The sequence below is a fragment of the Triturus cristatus genome, chromosome 12, assembly GCF_964204655.1.
Source record: "Triturus cristatus chromosome 12, aTriCri1.1, whole genome shotgun sequence".
In the NCBI taxonomy this organism is placed as follows: Eukaryota; Metazoa; Chordata; class Amphibia; order Caudata; family Salamandridae; genus Triturus; species Triturus cristatus.
The window spans coordinates 50,067,884-50,089,994 of record NC_140595.1 but is presented as its reverse complement, the minus strand read 5'-3'; the positions used below and the strand labels follow the sequence as shown (position 1 = coordinate 50,089,994).

General features: G+C 48.1%; 1 protein-coding gene and 1 long non-coding RNA gene across 2 annotated transcripts in view; one reads left to right on the top strand and one right to left on the bottom strand.

Annotated features, from left to right (window-relative positions):
• LOC146772422 (uncharacterized) overlaps positions 1 to 22,111 on the bottom strand; it is an 85,886-nt gene that overhangs the window by 6,982 nt on the left and 56,793 nt on the right. The window lies entirely within an intron of this gene.
• The window catches only part of ATCAY (ATCAY kinesin light chain interacting caytaxin), a 151,412-nt gene that overhangs the window by 96,808 nt on the left and 32,493 nt on the right, over positions 1 to 22,111 (top strand). The gene's annotated exons all lie outside the window — the stretch shown is intronic.

Sequence of the window (22,111 nt, the reverse complement as noted above, 5' to 3'; positions counted from 1 at the left end):
CTTCCCCGAAGGTGGGTCTGCAAAGCTAATTTAAACCAGAAAGTCCTGCAGTCCAAAACGGTTAAGTGCCCGTTGCAACAGACCTGACTGTCTGGCAATAGCGCTTGGTAAACAGGTTCAAAGACGCCCACGTTGCTGCCTGACAGATATCCAAGACAGGGACCCCATGGACTAATACAGTGGTAACAGCCTTGGCTCTGGTGAAATGAGCATGTAAGCCCTCAGGGGGTTGCTTCTTGGCCAATGCTTAGCAGATCTTGATTCAAAGTACTATCCATTCTGAGATGGTCTGTTTCTGCACAGCCATACCGTTCTCTGGAACTCTTTTGTGCAATCAAGGCAGAACAACAATGCTTTTTGGGTCCAGACGGTGAAGTCTCTCCTCCTTTTTGGAGGGGGAGGCAGAGCAGATAGGCAGGGTGATATTCTGGCCTTGGAAAGGAGTTAAAACCTTTGGAAGGAAGGAGGCATGTGTCAGAAGTACCAGCTTTTCCGGATAGGTGTTGGTGAAGGGAGGCCAGTTTTGCAGGAACGTGGAAGAGACACAATTTCGGTCACGGGCGCTTGTGAGAATACTCAGTGAGATCCCCTTGTGGGTTTTTTGGACCAGAAAGAAATGTTAGTAGCCTTATTTTTTATTGGAACTTGTCCTTGATTTATCGGTTTAAGTGACTACCATATTTATGAACTGATGAAGACCCCAGAGGATTTGTCCTGCTAATGGGTCGAAAAGTGTGTCTCTACTTGAGCCCACCCTTTTCATTCATTGCTGGATACCCAAACTCTAATATTCTCAACATTGTGTTCATCATATATTTTTTTCCAGGAGCATGTGTGATTTGTACATATTGTAAATATGCATTCCAGTGTGTATTGTTTTCATTTCATTTGCAATGGCTCACTGATTTTCACTATTTCACTGTGCTGCCACTTGGAGCACCTATTTGTTTGTGTACATCATGATGATCAGTCCCTTGCAAGAATGAATTAAAATACAAGACTAACATCTGCACTATTGTTGAAAATAATTTATGGGCTAAAAATGTGTCTTTTGCTTGAAAAGTTTTGCTGAGAGTACAAATTGGGTCAATGTAAAATCCATGACTATAGAAAAAGTTATTTTATTGAAGTATAATCCTGGTAGAACACTAGTTTGTTATGGCTCAATTACCCTTGTTCTAGGGACTACAGGGCGCCCCATTTTCTTGGCCACATGGAAAGGAGTCACAACCTTTGGAAGGAAGGAGGCTCATGTCCAGAGTACCAACTTTTCCGGTTAGATGGTGGTGTAGGGAGGGTGCACCTTCTGGCTGATGTAAAGGCAGTTTTGATGGTCTCTAGCCTAAGGGGGCAATTGTGCACGGGTTCAAAAGGTGCACATGTTAAAAAAAAAGTCAGAACAAGATTTATATCCCTCAGGGGCATGATGAATGGCCTGAGGGGTAAATGTGTTGCATGCCTTTGAGAAACCTAGCCACAACACATGATTTTAATAAAGAAGGTTGGTCCAGCAACCGCAAAAGTGGTAAAATGGCTGATAAGGATCTTCGAAGTGCCGACTGAGTGCGTCTGCTCGCACGTTTTGCTCTTCTGGAAGGTGCACTGCTGTGATGGAGAGGTCTCGAGCCCGAAGCCAGTGCCAAATCGCTTGAGATTCCAGGGAGAGTGGGCAAGAGCGTGTACCACCCTGTCTGTTGAGGTAATACATTGTGGTCATGTTGTCTGTTTGTATTAGAATCGAGTTGGATTTTATCGATGGCTGAAAAGCTTTTAGAGCTAGATGGACTGCTCGCAGCTCTAACATGTTTATATGGTAGGACTGCTCCTTGCTGGACCACCGGCCTTGTGTCTGCAGGCCACCCATGTGCGCCCCCCATCCTTGCAGGGATGCATCCGTGATCAAGGACTGCTCCGGAACTGGTTGATGGAAAGGGACTCCCACCAAGAGGTTCTTCGGTCGAGTCCACCAAAGAATGGACGACTTTGCTGCTTGGGAGAGCAAAATCCGATCTTCCCAGTGACCTGACGATTGATCCCATTTGTCCTCCAGATCCTGTTGCAAAGGTCTCATTCTCAGTCTGGAGTTGGGAATGAGAAATATGCAAGACGCCATCGACTCCAGCAGAGATGAAACTTGCCGGACCGTTGACTGATCTGTATGGAGGAGAGGACTGCATTTCTGTTTCATCGATAAAAGTCTCTCCTCCGAAGGAAACGCTTTTCCTATGTTTTAGTTCAGAGTGGAGCCCAAATAATGGATCGTCTGAGTAGGCCGGTGAACCGATTCCTCCATGTTCACATGAAGGCCCAACCGGTGGAGCAGATTCAAACAAATTTGAAAATCGTTCCTTACCACCCGAGGGGATGGGCCCTTCAAGAGCCAATCGTCTAAGTACGGGTAAACAAACATACCCTTTTGATGCAAAGCTGCCGCTCCCACTGCCATGCATTTGGTAAAGACTCGGGATGCAGATTTCAGACCTAAGGGTAAGACCTTGAATTGGTAATGTTTGTTGCCGGCCAAGAATCGCAGGTACTTGCGATGACGTTGAACAATGGGTATGTGGAAGTACGCATCTTGTAGATCCATCGAAAACATCCAATCTCCTTTTTGTAGATGTGGAAATATTTGATGAAGCGCCAACATGCAAAACTTCTCCTTCAAGATGACTTTGTTCAGCGATCGAAGGTCCAGGGTAGGCCTGAATTTGTGCTCTTGATCTTTTTTTGGCACAAGGAAGTATCTGGAATATACTCCCTTCCCTCGCTGAGCCGTGGGAACCTCTTCTACAGCCTTTTTCTTAGAAGAGTTGACACTTCTTGAAGCAGCAACTTTAGCTGGTGAGGACGTGTTCTTTTTGGAGGAATGTCCTTTGGAGGTACCCGAAAACATAGTGCGTATCCATTGCGCAGTATACTGAGCACCCACCGATCTTTTGTTATGTTGCACCACTCTTTTAGATGAATTGATACACTTCCTCCCACTGGAGTGGGCAACGGTGCTAGAGGAAGCTCGCACTCATTGCTTCCCTGCGGATCTAGCCATGTTGGAGGATTGTTGTTGTTGACCTCCTCTGCCTCTGGATGATTTTCGGCCGTGGTACTGCGACTTGCTTTGATTCTTGCTTTGAGACCACTGAGGGGTTTGAACCCTCTGCTGGTAGCTTTTGTGCTGGTTGGGCCTGTATCTTCGCTTGAATTATTTTTTCTTTTCTAAGCCCACCGCTTTGAGAGTGTCTAATTCGGTTTTCATTCTTGCCATCTCCTCATCAGCGTGGCTACCAAACAGAGAATGGCAGATTAAGGATCCGTTGCTGGGCATCCGGTTTTAACGCCGTTAATCTCAACCAAGCAGATCTTCTTGCGCAAATCCCATGTGCATAGAAATGCGCCGACAGCGTAGCACCATCTGCCGCTGTGCTGATCACCTGGTTGGCTACCAGAGATCCTTCTTTGATTATTTCCTCAAAGTCTCTTTGGTCCTCCTTCGGGAGCTTTTCTCTAAAACGGTCCAGGGAGTCCCATAAAGCCCTGTCATAGCAGCCTAACAAGGCTGCAGCGCTCAAGACCTTCAGCGAGGACGCCGCAGATCCACATACCTTCCTTCCCCAGGAGTCTTGGGCTTTACTTTCCTTGTCCGGTGGGACTGAGGAAGATGCGGTTACTGCATGTGTTTTTCTTGCCGCCGCTACGATCACAGAGTCCGCAGGTGGATCTGCTTTCAAGAAAGGAGGGTCCTTTTCTGCCGGCTTATATTTCTTTTGGATTCTGGCCGGTGCAGCCTTAATTGAAGATGGAGCAAGAAAAATGTCCATTCTAGGTTCCAAAAGTCCAGGAACCAGGGGGAGCAGAGGTCGTGAAGCTGATCTTTGAGGGAGTGTCTCAAAAATAACTGTTGTCGCAACCTGAGGAGCCGACATTTCAATGTTCAACTTCTGTGCTCACCTTTGAAGAACGTCTTGATAGGTATTGATGTCGTCAATTGGAGATACCCTTGATTGAGGGCTACCTGACAGAGTGGGAGAATAGTCTCTCTTAGACGAACGAGTAGAAGAGGATGACCATGTAGGGGATCTTCTCCTCTTGCGTTGAGAAGCCCCAGGTCTGCGATCTTGAGATCTGCCTGCGCGGTCCCTATGCTTGGCAGATGAAGACTTATCCACCTCTCTCACCAATCGCTGCAGAGGGGATCTGTGAAGCGGACTGGAACACTCTTCCCGCCTCACTGCTCCCGTGGGATTTTTGCTCCAATGATGTAATGGAAGGAGCCATCTCGGTGATAAATGCACAGACGGAGAGTCACCCCTACGCTGTGAAGGAGACCTACGTTGTGACCTGTCGGAATGTCTCTCTGGGGACATTAAGTGTGAGTGCTCTGATGAACGACGGCTTGAGGAGTGGTGAGATGAATGTCTCGACGCTGACTCCGTCACCAACACCACAGAGCCTTCTCCAGATCTCACCGATTCAGGCCTCGACGTTGGGCGTATGATTTGTGCCGACGGAGCTCCTCTCGACGTCGAATGAGAACACCTTCTCAACGCCGACCTCAAAGGGTCTGGTCTCGACGTCGGCTCCTTATTTTTTTACGCCGATCATCGATGTGTTGACGACGGCGAATTGCCTCTGTTCCTCGATGCCGATCGTCTTGGAACAGACGACGGCGGAGGACTTCCGCTCCTCGACGCCGATCGTCGTCGAGCTGACGATGGCGGAGGGCTTTTGTTCCTCGACGCCAATCATCGCCGGGTTGACGACGGCGGAGGGCTTCCGATCCTCGATGCCGCTCGTCGCCGGGTTGACGACGGCGCAGGGCTTCTGATCCTCGACGCCCATCGTCGCCGGGTTGACGACAGCGGAGGGCTCCTGCTCCTCGACGCCGATCGTCGCCGGGTTGACGGCGACGGAGGGCTTGTAACTCTCGACGCCGCTCATCGCCGGGTTGACGACGGCGGAGGGCTTCTGATCATCGACGCCGATCGTCGCCGGGTTGACAACGGCGGAGGGCTTCTGATCCTCGACGCCCATCATCGCCGGGTTGACAACAGCGGAGGGCTTCTGATCCTCGACGCCCATCGTCGCCAGGTTGATGACAGCGGAGGGCTCCTGCTCCTCGACGCCGATCGTCGCCGGGTTGACGACGGCGGAGGGCTTGTAACTCTCGACGCCGATCCTTGCCGGGTTGACGACTGCAAATGATGTGACGCACCTGAATGTCTCGACAACTGGTGTTCTTTTGACGGCGAGCCCGCCGTCGATGGTCTTCTTGTAGACGAATGTCCTGCCGGTGGAAGTTTTTTCAGCGCCGAGCCCGACGCTGAAGGAGAGCGGAGTGGGCTCTTGTTTCTGGAAGAAGATCTGGCCCTCTTAGAACATCTTCCAGAGGCAGGTCTCTGGTGAGAAAGAGCTCTATCTCTTTCAGCCAGTCCATAGAGACGAATTCTTTCTCTGTCCTTTAGTGTTCTTTTAGACAAAGACTGGAAATGCTGGCAAGTCTTGGGGACATGATCTTGAGGAAGACAAAGTATACAGACTGAATGAGAGTCTGATTTGGCCTTCTTTTTTCCACAAGAAGGGCAAGAGTCAAATAGAGATGGCATTTCTGAGGTGAAAAACAATGCCAAATTCTGTCAAAAAAAAGACAGCACCTAACTTCTAAAGTTGAAAAACGTTGAAGTAAGTAGAGGTTTCTCAAAAAATTGGAGATTATTTCTGACAAAAAGCCAGAAAAAGAAGAGCTGTGTAACCAGGGTCCTGAACTAAAGGAGCCGGAAAGAACAACTGACCTAACTGTCACCCCTGAGGCAGGATGGGAAGCTAGGGGTCATGGCTGCCTTAAAGGCACGGTGCCAGTTTATTTCTATGTTGCTATGGGTTAGCTTTTCAGCTTTTCTATGCTATGTTTCTACAATGCAGCATGTGAGCTGTCAATGCTTTCAGTCCTTTTTACAGGATTGCACTAAATGCTAAGCATTAAAACAGTTTTCAAACATGCTTTGCTGTTTGTTTTTTCCCCTGTTTTTTAATGCATTGTTTCTGGTATACAGGGGAAGTCCTTACAACAGTATTCAGCTCTTGATGTATGGAAGGCTGCATTTGCGTTTTATTATGTGTGTGTGTATATATATATAGAATGGGAGCTTTTGAAAGAGAACGACAATATCTGGCAACATGCCTGTGAACTCATATTTCCGTGACTGATGTACCATTCATTTGTATTTTATGCACCGGCACAATGCGAAGAGCAAGTTATCTACTGCCTTAAACAACGTGAATTTTTCCTTGTATTACCAGCAGCCAGTCAAGTGTTTCGGATGCATTATGGGATCTGTATTTCTCAGTCACGTGATGTAATGACATTTTAAAAAAGCGTGCACACATGCACTTGGCGTTCAGCTTCCAGTCCGTGACCAAGGCTATCCGCCGAAACATGTTGGAACAATGGAAGCCTAACTGTGCAGCATGTCTCTAAATAAAGCTGTTATTTCCAGAGACGGGCCTCTATTTTGTGCTCAGTGGCGTGGTGAATCGGCAGGCTGCTCCGTGCCTGTCTCCAGAGGCCGCCCTGAAGGGTCGAGGGCTCCTTAATCGGAGGTTTTTCTTGTGGATTTAATAAAGGAGCATGGCCCACTCGCTGTAGTCTGGACCTACGAAAGGTAATGCAAATGTGCAAATCTAACTACAGCGTTGGAAGGGATTTGATGAGGAGGACATCCAACATCAATCGCTCTGAAAATGGGAGCTTTTGAAAGAGAACGACAATATCTGGCAACATGCCTGTGAACTCATATTTCCGTGACTGATGTACCATTCATTTGTATTTTATGCACCGGCACAATGCGAAGAGCAAGTTATCTACTGCCTTAAACAACGTGAATTTTTCCTTGTATTACCAGCAGCCAGTCAAGTGTTTCGGATGCATTATGGGATCTGTATTTTTCAGTCACGTGATGTAATGACATTTTAAAAAAGCGTGCACACATGCACTTGGCGTTCAGCTTCCAGTCCGTGACCAAGGCTATCCGCCGAAACATGTTGGAACAATGGAAGCCTAACTGTGCAGCATGTCTCTAAATAAAGCTGTTATTTCCAGAGACGGGCCTCTATTTTGTGCTCAGTGGCGTGGTGAATCGGCAGGCTGCTCCGTGCCTGTCTCCAGAGGCCGCCCTGAAGGGTCGAGGGCTCCTTAATCGGAGGTTTTTCTTGTGGATATATATATATATATATATATATATATATATATATATATATATATATATATATATATATATATAGATAGAGAGAGATGCATATATGTTTTTTCACATATATGATTGTGTGTTCGGGGTCCCATGCATGGGCGGGAATATTCAGGTGCTTATGACTATTGATGAGGATCCCCTGGAAGAGAAAGAACCTTTTTACTGTGCCCAGAGCAGAACCCTGTTGGGCCAAAGAGAGAACAAACAGAAGAACCATAGAAAGAGGTTCAGAAAGAGTGTCAATGTTTCCAGAAGTACACCATGCCACAAATGTATGCCAGCGGCAGGCATATGCCGACTTGGCGAAGGAATGCCTGGCTGCCAGAATAACATCACAGACTTCAGGTGGAAAATCGAAAGCTGTCAACTGTTGCCGCTCAATTTCCATGCATGAAGGTGGAGGGTGTGCTGGTTCGGGTGAAGGACTGTCCCCTGTTGCTACAACAGAAATATCCCAAAGGGGCAGCCTGATCGGGGGAGCAGTGTTCAAGCTCAGGACACCAGACTCTCTGTGCCCAATCAGGAGCCACATAAATAACTTGGGCCTGGTTGGTCCTGATATTCTTGAGCACTCTGGGAGTAGTGGTATAGCAGAAAGGTGTACAGGAGACTATAGCTCCAAGATGAAAAGCGTCTTCAAGCGAGAGTCACCTTGGTAACTCCAGTGCGCACAACTGCTGTCATTGCGTGTTCTCTGCAGAGGGGAACAGATATAACCAAAGATCCCCCCACTGTTGTAAGAGACCGTGAACCACCTCTGGATGGAGACGCCATTCATGATCCGCTTGGCATCTTTGCATTAGTTTGTCCACCCAGGTGTTTTGAGAGCCCACCAGGTGTTGAAACACCGGGGTGATGCCCTGGCACTCCAGCCATGTCCATACATGTAGAGCCTCTTGACAAAGGGTCCATGACCTTGCTCCGCCCTGTTTGTTGCAGTGCCACATGGCAGTGATGTTGTCCATGAACACCTGCACCTGCTGTCCCTTGATCAAGGAAGAAAGGCTTTCAATGCCAAACAAATCGCCTGAAGCTCCAGCAGTTTGATGTGGAGCCCTGACTCCACCAGGGACCAGAGTCCTCTGACCTCCACCTCTCCCAGATGTCCACCCCAGCCCAGGAGTGATGCAGTGGGCAGCTGAAGGTCTAGGGCCTCACTCGCCCTTCTCACCACCCTAGTGAATGAGGCTCACTCCTCTGTAGCCACGGCAGGAGGAGAAACCAAACCAATATCTATGGAGCTGTCCACTCCACTGGCACACCAGTTGTCCTCTGTGATATCTAGGGGCTGGTATTCATCCCTTAGATTCATCCCCTAGATTGGCCCCTCCTAAAAATCTCCAGGTCCTAACCCAAAGGAATACAGCATAGGCTCTGGCCTGGGTGGTCTGCGCCGAGTCAGCGCCGGAGTCAGATGCTGCACATCTGGCTCCATGTTGGAGTCAGGGATGAGTATGGAGACTGCACCACCAGTGGCGTCGGGGACGGAAGCAGTGGAGCCAGCTCCAGGGAAGGTCTAGGTGGCTTGGCCTGTGCCGCTCCCGATCCACCCATGGATCTGAGGTGCCCGACTAGTGCGGGGGCCAACCCACCGGCAGAAGACCAATAGGGGCCCAATGGCGCTCCAGCATCCAGCAGGGATGGACCACCCAAATGTGAGGTGCATGGCCTCATGAAATTCACAAAGTTGGACGGGGCTCACTCCGGCTCCAGGAAACTCGGGGAGGTGCGGAGCCGGCCCAGGCGCAGGCTCAACCATGGAGCCAGGCCTTGAATGCAGACGCTCCCTCGTCTCGTCGTATGACTTTAAGGGACAGGGCGAAGGTGAAGTCCTCTTCTTATTCTTCTTCCATTTGTGGGATTTACCCAAAAGCCTGATGACTTCAACTGTGACGACGATCGCCTGGAGTAGCCTTGTTACCAATCCCGCAACCTTCCTCTTGACCGGGATCAAGACCTTGAGGATTTGCACATCAAGGAGCAAGAAGATTAAGGGATCGCTCCTTTAAGGCCTTGGGATGCATGGCACAACAATAGGTGCTGGTCTTGGTGTCGTGGTTGCACTATGAGGCACCAAAGACCTATGAGGTATGGGTCCTTCATCGACATTAGTCAGTGACAGGTGCCACAGGGCTTGAAACCAGCCTTCCTTATGGATATCCCTGCCACACCACGAGACAAATTCTCATAAAAAGTTGTTGATAAAAGGTCAAAAAAGAGTTTGTCAAAAAAGACTGGGGGTAGCTCTTCTCCGGATCTGCACTGACCGGCGCAGAAAGAAAAGAACTGACGTCAGCGCGCTGGGGTGGTGCCTATATAGGAACTGCGCACGTTACTACTTCTGCAAACATCGCAGACTATGCCACGCAGAACCAAACGACGCCTTTTGCCGGCACGCAGGGGTACTGCTCCGAAAGAACTTCGGGATCCAGTCTGAGGCATAGAGATTATTCTAAAGTAAGAAATCTGCGGCTAGAGGTCTCTACCAGATATGTCTTTTCAGGCTAATAAAAGGATAACATTGGTCAACATTAATATAATTCCATGTTTTAAAATGTAGCAAATGTAATAGTGAAAAGTACATCTTCTCCACACTTCTTTTCTTAAAAAAGGAAAGGAATAGTAGGGCACTGTTAGCAGATAGTCTGTCAGAGATATAGGGTGTAAATTCATTCATTTTGGGAGATAGGAGAGTTGCTTAGTACTTTAATGAGTATTCCCCAGCCGGGGGACTCTGATTACATGCAAGTATCTTTTTCTTTTCCTTTAGGGATCATCAGTGGTCATCAGCATGCCCATCCCATATTAACAAGATGGTGGGATAAAAAAAAATTAAAAATCACACTCCCATTTTTCAAAAAGATTTCTCAAGGAAGTCTATTGTCTCAGGGCATCTCTCCTGGAGTACGAATCAAGACACCAGTATCATGTAAATGTATGGGCAGACTTCCAAGTGGCGGTTTTACATATTTGTGATAAAGATACATTTTACAAACGAGCTGCTGTAGCAGGTTTCTCTCTAGTAGGATGGGCTTTAGGTCTGCTAGGAATGTATCTGTTTATCAATTGGTAATAAAGTAAAAATACAAGAAACTATCCATTTAGACAAGGATCATTTCGTAATGGCTACACAACTCGATCAGGACCGTTTAATTTAAAAATGAATATTCAGAATTTCTAAGCTTACATTTTGTCCAAATAGAATTTTAAAATGGTCTTTACATCTAAGGTGTTAAGGGCTGCTTTCACTGGTGATGGTGGTTTTAGAAAGAAAGTTGACAAACAGATGGTCTGATTGATGTGAAAGACTAAACCCACATTATGTAGGAAACTCAGATTAGTGCTCATTACCACTCTCTTCTTCTAGAATACAGTGGATGGTTCATGACTGCACAATGCCTGAATCTTGCTGAACCTACAAGCTGAAGTTATTGCTAGCAGAAAAACAGCCTTCCAAGTCAGATGTTTTAAAGATACCTCATGTATAGACTCATGTTGTTGTAAAGATACCTTATGAGTAGGCCCAAAGTTGAACCCATGAGTTCTCACTAGATATGAGAGTACCCCCTCTTCCTAACATAAGGAAGGGTTATAGTTGTTATTAATACAGAAACGGAACCTCTTTGACTTGAAAGCAAACAGTGTTCTGGTGAAAGGATGGTTTGCCTCCTTCAGAATGTCTTTATAGTCTTGTGGCAAATTCAAAGGTGTGTACTGTAGGTGTTCAGGGTCTGAATGTTAATTTCAACAAGAGAAGGTTGGGAAGTAGGATCTAGCCTCTGAACTTGTGAAGGTGATCTGGTCTGCACTGCAGCCCCCTGTGTGGTCGCTCTGTAAGGTGTGGTAGGTCTATAACCCACTATTGGTGAGGCCACTCCGGAGACATGAGAATCATTCCAACTTTGAAGTGGGACAGCTTGATTAGCACTGTTGGAATCAACGGGATTGGCTGAAAATGCATACAGAAACATCCTTGACCAGTCTATAAAAAGGGCGTTCCCTTTCGACCCTGGTTGATAGCACCTAGAGGAGAAGTCTGAGCATTTTTTGCTTCCTGCATCTATGAAAAGATCAAACCATTGAAAGTCCCGAACTCGAAAGATTCTTTGCAGTACTTTGTAGTAGAGAACCCAGTTGTGATTTCCCTGCTGAGTAAGTCTGCCTCTGCATTCTGAACACCTGGAACATGAAGAACAATTGTTACGTACCTGTAAACAGGTGGTTCTCCAGTATTGGTGTCTTTCATAGATTCACATGCTTGAATATATTCCCCGTCGTCGGAGTGGGAGTCCCACGGTAAATAAAATAGCAATATATATAGCAAAATATATACATAAATAATCACATAATTAGCGTTATACAGGTGTAAAAACACCCATAGTGTACCTATATGAGAAACTCCATAGGAATACAATGGAGAGAGACAAAAGACTTTTGTAGTCTATCTCTGTCATTATGTAAGTCCGAACTCCAGCCAATCAGGCGTCAGCCCCTCTCTAGAACCTTCTCCTCAGAGCTTCTCACCTCAGATTTTCGTAGCACAAGAGTGACTGTAGAGTGTATGAGGAGAAGAGAGCCTCTGAAGGGAGGAGGGAGGGTCGCATGTGAATCTATGAAAGACACCAATACTGGAGAACCACCTGTTTACAGGTAAGTAACAATTGTTCTTCTCCAGTATTAGGGTGTCTTTCATAGATTCACATGCTTGAATATAGAATAGCTAGCAGTAACAATCACCATTGTTTCCATGCCAAAATAGATTCAAAAATATAAAGATAATCAATCTTCTTATGCATAAAAACAGTATTGAACAACTGTAACATTGTAAATGCATAATATATATGGAAACAATATGGAGGTGGGAGGAAGAGGCTCACCTTACTTAAAAAGATTGCGCAGCACTGCCTGTCCCACTGCAGCATCCTCCTCGCTTAAAGTTGCCAAGCAGTAGTGCTTAGTAAACGTGTGTCTGGTCGACCACGTAGCTGCTCTGCAGATGTGTTGCAAAGATACTCCAGCAAATAAGGCAGTAGATGATGATACTCCCCTAGTGGAGTGTGCCCTCACTGGAGACTGCAGAGGTTTACTTGCCCTTTGGTGGCAGAAGACAATAGCTGCCGAGATCCAGCGTGCAATCGTTGGTTTAGTAACCTGACGTCCTTTATGACAGCGTCCATATGCTATAAAAAGTTGATCGGATTTTCGGAACGAAGCTGTCTTACTGATGTAGAACTTTAGACACCGCTTCACGTCCAAAGAATGCAATCTTTGCTCTGCAGGTGTCTGAGGATTGGCAAAAAAGGTCTTTAATATTACTGGCTCATTAATATGAAAGTCAGTAGGCACCTTGGGTAGAAATGATGGATTGGTGCGTAACACTACAGCATCCGGTTTGAACTGCAGGAAAGGAGGTTTGATGGTAAAAGCATGAATGTCACTGACACGACGTGAAGACGTTAGTGCCAGAAGTAGGGCTACTTTCCAAGTTAGATATTTTAGGTCGGCCTTGTGAATGGGCTCGAACGGAGGTCTCATCAATTGCGCTAACACAACGTTGAGGTGCCACAACGGAGGAGGACGCCGAACTGGCGGAAATTTTCGGAATAAGCCTTTAAAGAATTGGCGGATTATTCTTGAGGAACAAAGGGAACTTGATCCACCTTGCCGGAAACGGGAAATAGCTGCTAGAAAAACCCGTAAGGTTGCATGAGACAGTCCAGAACTAGCTAGGTGCAAGAAGAATGGCAGCAATTGCTCTGCCGTGGAATGTATTGGATGGACTCCGTTAGCAGCACACCAGTGGCAGAATCTTTTCCATTTGAACTTGTACGTTCTGACTGTAGAGGGTGCCCTTGCTTGGGCCAAAATATCCCTACAATCCTGCGGGATGTCTAGGTGGGCGAACTCATGGTGTTCAGGTTCCAGGCCGATAAGCTCAGTGAGGAGGGATTTGGATGACAAATTCTCCCTTCGCTCATAGTGAGCAGATCCGTCCGATGTTGCAGGAGGATTGGTTGGCATTGGGACAGCAGGAGCAGTTCTGAGAACCACGCTTGTCGTGGCCAGCGCGGGGCTATTAGAATCAGGTGGCAAGGTTGTCTCCTCATCTTCCAAAGAACCCGAGGTATGAGGGGTATTGGAGGAAAGGCGTACGCAAATAGATTGCACCAGTTTATCAAAAGGGCATTGCCCTGCGACTCCTTGTGGGGATGCCAGCTTGCGTAATTTCGGCATTTCCGGTTCTCCGGCGTAGCAAAGAGATCCAGTTGCGGACGACCCCATAGTTGGAATATCCTCTCTAGAGTGGGTTGGTGTAACTCCCACTCGTGGGTCGACGAGGAGGACCTGCTTAGGGAATCCGCTAGGACATTGGATACTCCTGGTAGATGTACTGCCGTAATCATGATATGATGGCTGAGAGACCAGTCCCAAATTCTTTGAGCTAACCTGGAGAGACTTGGGGATTTTGTTCCGCCCTGTTTGTTCACATAGTGCATACAGGTTGTGTTGTCTGTCTGTATTAGCACTGACTCTCCTTGGAGCAAAGGTAGAAATGATTTTAGAGCCAGAAAAATCGCCATCAGCTCCAACCTGTTGATGTGCCAAGATCTCTGATGTGTTGACCATCTTCCCTTCACAGAGAGATCCTCCAAATGTGCGCCCCATCCCTCCAATGAGGCGTCTGTCGTGATTGTCCTGTCCGGCGGCGCCGACAGAAATGACATGCCTTCCGTCAAGTTGGCTGGAATTGTCCACCATGCGAGTGCTGACTTCATTTGATCTGTGACACATATCATACGTGGAAAGATCCCGTTACCTGACGCCACTGAGCATCCAGAGCTTCCTGGATAGGACGTGTCCTCAGCCGGCAATGAGGGATCAAGGCAATGGATGATGACGCCATTCCCAGAAACGATTTTAACAGTCTCACAGAAACTGACTCTTTTGATCTGATCAGAGACACCAGTCGCAGCATCTTTTGTAGACGCTCCTGGGAGAGAAACGCCTTTGCTGATACAGTTTCCAGAGTTGCTCCCAGAAAATCTCTTTGTTGGTACGGATGAAGTTGGGATTTTTCTGCATTTACGGACAGACCCAATGAGCGAAACACGTCCTGGCACAGAAGAGTGTGTTGTCGCAGGCGAGTGCTTGACTGAGATTTCAGGAGAAAATCGTCCAGGTATGGAAATATTTGCACTCCCTGGAGTCGCAAATACGCTATTACTGGAGCTAGTACCTTCGTGAACACTCGAGGGGCCGAGCGCAGGCCAAATGGTAACACTTTGAATTGGTAATCGTGTTGACCCACTCGAAAACGCAGGAACTTCCGATGCCGCTGTAATATAGGGATATGAAAATAGGCATCTTGGAGATCTATCGTTGCCAGAAAATCTTCCTGCAAGAGTAAGCGCAAGATGTCTACTAGCGTCAACATACGGAAGGATTGGCTCTTTATGTATTTGTTTAGTGCCCTCAGATCGAGGATGGGCCTCCACTCTCTGTTTTTCTTTGTGATCAGAAAGAACCGGGAATAAAAGCCTTTTCCCTTTTGAGACACTGGCACCAATTCTATAGCTCCTTTTTGCCTTAAAAGTCGAACTTGATGCAACAGTTCTTTCATGTGAGCTGGTGGCGGTCCGGAGGGTGGTGTGGGAGGAGGGAATTTGGTGAATTCTAAGGCGTGTCCCTTTTTTACAATGTCCAAAACCCAACGGTCCCTTGAGATGGAGGACCATTGGGAAAAGAACAGAGATTCGACCTCCAACCTTGTCCGTCTGGTAAGAGTCACTGTCTCTTTGACGCGGTTCCTCTGTATGAGGATTTTCCTCTATATGACTTGGAGGTTTGCTGTCGTGATGCTTGCTGTTGCTGGCCATAAGAGTAACGGTTGGATCCTTGATTGTAAGGTTTGTATTGTTTATTGTCCCTTCGAAAACTTGAGGAGGTGCCGCGTCCGCGTGCACCACGAAAATTGCTCCTTTGAAATTGAAGGTTTCCTAAAGATCTCGGCGTCTCAGTATCCTTCTTAATGGACTGTAGAGCTTCATCGACGTGGCTTCCAAATAACGCCTCGCCGTCATACGCCATGTTAAGGATCATGGACTGTACCTCCTGACGAAAGGATGTCGATCGTAACCATCCTTGCCTACGCAGAACAGCCGCTCCGGCAAGCTGACGGAACCCCATGCAGGCGATGTCTACTGCACAATCGATTATTTCCGCCGATGCCGCTTCTCCCTCTTGGAGCAATGTGAGAAGTTGGCCTGATGTATGATGTCACTAGTTCTAGTGTACACCTTATATCAGTCCAAATACCCTTATGGTGATTGGTTGTAAAGTCAACCTTATAGACCAGCTATCCTAGTGGTAGCATGGACAAGAGCAGTCTTAGGCTAAACTCTGAATGGCATGTGAAGCCAGCTGTGATACCATATATAATCCCTTGAATACCAAATGAAAGGACACCACAACAGATATATATATAAAATAAAGTGTATTTATTCTAGTCAAACCCTCAGCACTCTTTATGAGATTAGAGGTAAGTACAACACAGTCTTATTTAAGCATACATTAAGTCACACAGGTAAGTAATACAGTTAGGCCCTAGGGGCCACGCAAACCATATACTAAGTAAGTGGTATAAGAACCACTGTCACGGAAACAGAATAGGCCTAGGCCTAGGGAATCGCTGGGGCTACACTACACTAGCGTTAGTTAGGAAGTGGGAGGCCCACGGGATTCGTGTGCAGAGTGGAAACACTCACGCGTAATGCGTAAAAGTCAATAGCAATAGTACAGTTTAGAAAACGGTAGATTTAGGACACTTCCGGAGTAGCTAGGAAGTTGAGACTTGAAAACTAGACACTAGGATAGTCACTATCCTGATGAGCACCGGAGTACCCAAGTTACCTAGCCCACAGGCTGCGGGTGCATAGGGGTGAAGATGCGTCGTTTTCGTCGTCGACTCCTATGGATGCCTGAAGAAAGATGCTGACAGGCAGTCAGTGAAGAGTGTCCAGTGGATCCCAAGGCTGGGATCAAGAAGAGAAGAAACCTGCAAGCAGAAGGGACAGAGTCAAGGTCACTAGCCAGTGACCACGTGGAACCAGGAAGGAACCAGGCGATGTCGTGAAGATTGCAGGTGAAGGTGAAGCTTGTCGCTGCAGCCAGGAGGACCAGGAAGCGTCGAGGACGACCAGGACCAGGAGGCGAGCTGTCCCACGAAGGCTCTTGCTGTCGGCGGCGTCGAAGTTGGACTAGGACTCACCAAGCCTTGGCAAGCGGAACCCACGAAGAACGAAGGACTTGCTTCTGGTGCAGACCAGGAAGGTCTGGGGTGCTTCTTCTTTGCAGAGAAGCGGGAGCCAGTCTGGAGGAGCCAAACCAGCGCAGAAGATTTCAGGGTGCGTCGTCACAAAGGCCACTAGCCAGCGGGCAAGCAACCGGACAGACGCGGCAAGCAGGAAAATGCTGAAGGGCCCCACGCAGGACTCGTGGAGTGTGGGGGGCTGATCTTCGGTGCAGATGGTGCTTGGGGTTGGGGCTTCTCAATCCCCGGTGCACAACTTCGAGGGTACCTCAGAAGCTGCGCTTTAAGTTACTAGCCACTTTTTCCAGGTAGCCGGTCCCACGTCGCTCGTCGCCTCCACGGATCTCAGCTCTGCTGTAGATGTGGATTAGGGTCGGAGAAGTCTGGAAGTCAAGGCTCTGGTCAGGCTCTGCAGTCGGTTCCTCGTAGAACGTGGGCAAAGCAAAGGGTAGTCTCTTGATGGTGCCTGTTTGCACAGGGTAGCCACTCCTTGGCTACAAGGGAGATTCTTCAGTCTTCTTCTTTCGTCGAATGTCGAAGGTCCAGAGTTTCTGTTCAGTTTTGCAGGTTCAGGATAATCTAAAGTCTTGAGGCCCAACTCCCACTCTTATACTAATCTGGGGGGCTGGGATACCTGCTAGGTCACGCCTTATGGGTGGGACCTGGGAGGGGGTGGTTACACCCACTTCCCTTTGTCCAGTTTCACGCCAGAGCTGGGGCTGGAGTGCCCCAGCGCCGGTTTGAACTGGACTATGCAAGGAACACCTTGTGTGCCCCAGGCATGTCTCATTCCTTTCAGCCCACCCTGCCCCAATACACTAAAGGCTGTCTGGGGAGGTGCTAGCACCTCCCCAAGCAGGAAACCTATTGTCCAGGCCTCCCTGGCTGGGATCACTCCCAGCTGCAGGAGGTCAGACTTGTGTCGTGGCAGCAGCATCCATTTTGTGATGCTGAGGCTTTGGTCAGAGGCTAACAGTTGAAGTATGATTTTAACATGTCTTTCCCTCTAGAAGGGGGGAATAATATTCTCATGTCCAGAAATGGCATGGGGGTATTATTCCACAGTGTTAGACACCTTACACGACATGTTTCGATAAAGCCAAACCATAGTTACCATAACCGTCTAAGATTATAAGGCACTTTAAGAGTATATGGTAGGCTATATCATAGAACAGCTATAAGGATAAGGTTCCGAAAGCTGCAGACAGGCTCAGCTCATGCTAGAGCACCATCTCACATGTTACCAAGCACTCTGCCTCCAGGATTGTCAAGGCCTGCCATAGGAGTGACTGATAGGTACACATGTGTCTATATGTAAGTTAGGTATAGGAATACTACACCTAAGCAAGGGGTGATTACACGACCTTGCCCCAGCTGAGTGATCAGCCAGTTGTGTCAAAATGGAAGGCCAGGCCAGGGGTGGCATAATACATGCTGCAGCCCCTGGTAGGCCTAGGGTACACCTATGCCCTGGGTACCTAGGGTACACTGTACAGGGGCCAATAAGGTGATCCTAGCCAAATGGGGTATGCACCTAAAGTACATAGTATTAATTTAGAGAGAGAACAGCAGGGCTGTGGGTCTGATTAGCAGGCCCACAGCCACATCTAAGGCGAAAACCAGTAAAGCAAAAGCAAAAAGTGGGGGTGAACATAGAAAGCAGACCCTACTCTCCTACACAACCCCCCCCCCAAACTTAGGGACATTAAACTAACCTTGACCAGTTGAGTCTTCATGTTCTAAGTGGAAATATCTGGAGAGTCCATCTGCATTGGCATGGTCAGTCCCAGGTCTATGTTCCACTGTGAAGTCCATCCCCTGTAGGGAAATGGACCACCTAAGAAGTTTGGGATTTTCACCCTTCATCTGATTTAGCCACAAGAGGGGCTTATGGTCTGTCTGAATCTTGAAGTGAGTGCCAAACAAGTATGGCCTCAGCTTCTTCAGGGCCCAAACCACAGCAAAGGCCTCCCTCTCAATAGCTGACCAACGTTTCTCTCTAGGGGTCAGCCTTCTACTTATAAAAGCAATGGGCTGGTCTTGACCATCTACATTCAGTTGTGAAAGAACAGCTCCCACACCTAACTCAGAAGCATCTGTCTGGACAATGAACTCTTTGGAGTAGTCTGGACTTTTCAGAATAGGTGCACTGCACATGGCCTGCTTCAGGTCATCAAATGCTTTTTGACAGCTTACCGTCCACTGAACTTTCTTTGGCATCTTCTTGGAGGTCAAGTCATTAAGTGGTGTCACTATGGACCCATAGTTCTTAACAAACTTTCTGTAGTACCCAGTCAGGCCCAAGAAAGCTCTGACCTGAGTCTGGGTAGTTGGAGGAGCCCAGTCCTTTATGGTCTGGATCTTGCTCTCCAGTGGTTGAACCTGACCCCCACCAACTAGGTGGCCCAGGTATACAACCTTGCTCTGCCCTATCTGGCACTTAGTGGCCTTGATAGTGAGGCCTGCCTTTTGCAGGACCTCTAAAACATTCCTCAGGTGGACCAGGTGATCCTCCCAGGTGGAGCTAAAGACAGCAATATCATCAAGATAAGCTGCACAATCATCATCCAACCCAGTAAGGACTTGATTCACCAACCTTTGGAAAGTGGCAGGTGCATTCTTCAAACCAAAGGGCATTACCACAAATTGGTAATGTCCTCCTGGGGTCGAGAAAGCAGTTTTGGCCTTTGCACTCTCAGCTAGTCTGATTTGCCAGTAGCCTGCTGTTAGGTCAAATGTGCTCAAAAACTTAGCAGCTGCCAGTCTGTCAATGAGCTCATCTGCCCTAGGTATTGGGTGGGCATCTGTCCTAGTGACAGCATTGAGACCTCTGTAATCCACGCAAAACCTCATCTCTCTCTTACCATCTTGGGTGTGAGGTTTTGGCACAAGAACTACAGGACTAGCCCAAGGGCTCTCTGAAGGTTCAATGACTCCCAGTTCCAACATCTTTTGTACCTCAACTTTTATGCAGTCCCTGACATGGTCAGGTTGCCTGTAGATTTTACTCTTCACAGGCAGACTGTCACCAGTGTCCACCTCATGGGTGCACCAGTTTGTCTGACTTGGGGTCAGAGAGAACATATGTCTGTAGGATTGCAGAACCTGTCTGCAGTCCTGTTGCTGATGGACAGTGAGGCTGTCAGAAAAGACCACACCATCAACTGAGCCATCATCAGGGTTCTGAGTCAACAGGTCTGGGAGAGGGTCACTCTCTTCCTCCTGCCCCTCATCTGTAGCCATGAGTAGCCCCATGTCTGCCCTGTCAACATATGCCTTCAATCTGTTGACATGAAGCACCCTGTGGGGGCTTCTGGGAGTCCCAAGGTCCACCAAGTAGGTGACTTCTCCCTTTTTCTCAACAATAGTGTGGGGTCCAGACCATTTGTCTTGGAGTGCTGCTGGGGCCACTGGCTCCAACACCCACACTTTCTGCCCTGGCTGGTAAACAGTCAGTACAGCCTTTTGGTCATGCCAAGCTTTTTGGAGTTCTTGGCTTGCCTCAAGGTTTTTAGAAGCCTTCTTCATATACTCTGCCATCCTGGAGCGGAGACCAAGTACATAATCCACTATGTCTAGTTTGGGTTGTCTGAGAGGTCTCTCCCATCCTTCCTTCACCAAACACAGGGGTCCTCTTACAGGATGCCCAAACAAAAGCTCAAAAGGGCTGTAGCCAACCCCCTTTTGTGGGACCTCTCTGTAAGCAAACAGAAGGCAGGGTAAAAGGATGTCCCATCTTCGCCTAAGCTTGTCTGGTAATCCTTTTATCATTCCCTTTAGGGTCTTGTTGAATCTCTCAACAAGCCCATTGCACTGTGGGTGATAGGGTGTGGTGAACTTGTAGTTAACACCACACTCCTTCCACATTGCAGTCAAGTATCCTGACATGAAGTTAGTACCTCTGTCAGAAATGACCTCCTTTGGAAAGCCCACTCTGGAGAATACTCCAAGCAGGGCCCTTGCCACAACAGGAGCTGTTGTGGTCCTCAGGGGAATTGCTTCTGGGTACCTGGTGGCATGGTCCACTATCACCAGTATGAATCTGTGCCCAGATGCGGGTTGTGGGTCCATTGGTCCTACAATATCTATGTCCACTCTTTCAAAGGGGACCCCCACCACAGGTAGTGGTATGAGGGGGGCCTTTGTGGTGCCACCTGATTTGCCACTGGCTTGGCAGGTGACACAGGAGCGACAAAACTCCTTAGTATCTTCTGACATATGGGGCCAGTGAAAGTGAGGGACAAGCCTGTCCCAAGTCTTGTTCTGGCCTAAATGTCCTGCAAGGGGAATATCATGGGCCAAGGTTAGAAGGAAGCCTCTGAACTTCAGTGGTATGACCAACCTCCTGGATGCACCAGGCTTGGGGTCTCTAGCCTCTGAATACAGTAGCCCTTCATCCCAATACACTCTATGGGTACCTTGAGCATTCCCTGCAGCCTCAGCAGCAGCCAGCTGTCTGAGGGGTTCAAGAGAGGGGCAGTCTAATTGAGCCTGCATCAGATCTGCCCTTGAAGGTCCCCCTGTCCCAAGAAACTCAACCTGATCAGGTTCAAGTTCTTCTAGGACAGTTCCTTCAGGGCTCTCAGAATCATCCTCCTGGGAGGGCTGATCCACCACCTGAGGCAGGGGGGAAGGCACAGCCTTAACCCTACTGCTCTTTCTCTTGGGTTGTGACTGGTCCATAGTTTCAGGATCCAGCACTTGTTCAGTGGTGCACTTTTTGGCCTGTGACCTGGTCACAGCAAGGTTATGTGCATCTATCCCCAGCATTTCTGCATGGGTCCTATACTCCACTTCAGACCAAACTGAAGTTTCAAGATCATTGCCCAGTAAACACTCTACAGGAAGGTCTGAACTAACAACAACTTTCTTGAGGCCAGTTACCCCTCCCCAGGAGAAGTTAACAATAGCCACACTATGGGAGGTAGTGGCATTGCTAGCGGTGGTCACTAGGTAATTCTCACCTAGTATGATCTGTCCAGGGTCCACAAAAGCAGGTGTCACCATTGTGACACTAGCTCCAGTGTCCCTGTAGGCCTGAGCCATTCTTTGGTTGATAAAAGGTGTCTGTCTGTACTTGCCCAGGTTACTGGGGCCTACAGTAGAGGACAAAGCTAAGTCCCCATCACAGATCAGAACAGCCTGAGTAGGTACTCTGACTAGGCCAGAATCCTCCTCAGTTCCCAGGGTTAACCCTACTACACCCTTTTGCTGGGAACCACCACTTACAGCTGAACTAGGGGGTACAGTTGCCTTAGGGGCAATGGTGGCTGGGGGCTTATCCTTTTTGGTGCACTCACTAAACCAATGTGAGTTGGACTTACAATAGTTGCACCATGGTTTCTTTTGGCCATCTTTCTTTTTATCCTTTTTGGGACCACCCTCCCCCTGAGCCTTTTGGGGGCCTGGTGAAGACTTCTGGTCTTTTTGTTTCTGCTCATTACCCTTCTGGTCTGCCTTTTTCTGATCACCGCCCTGGTTCTGGTTTTTCTGCTTAACTCTAGTCCTGACCCATCTATCTGCCTTCTTTCCCAATTCTTGGGGAGAAGTCAGATCAGAA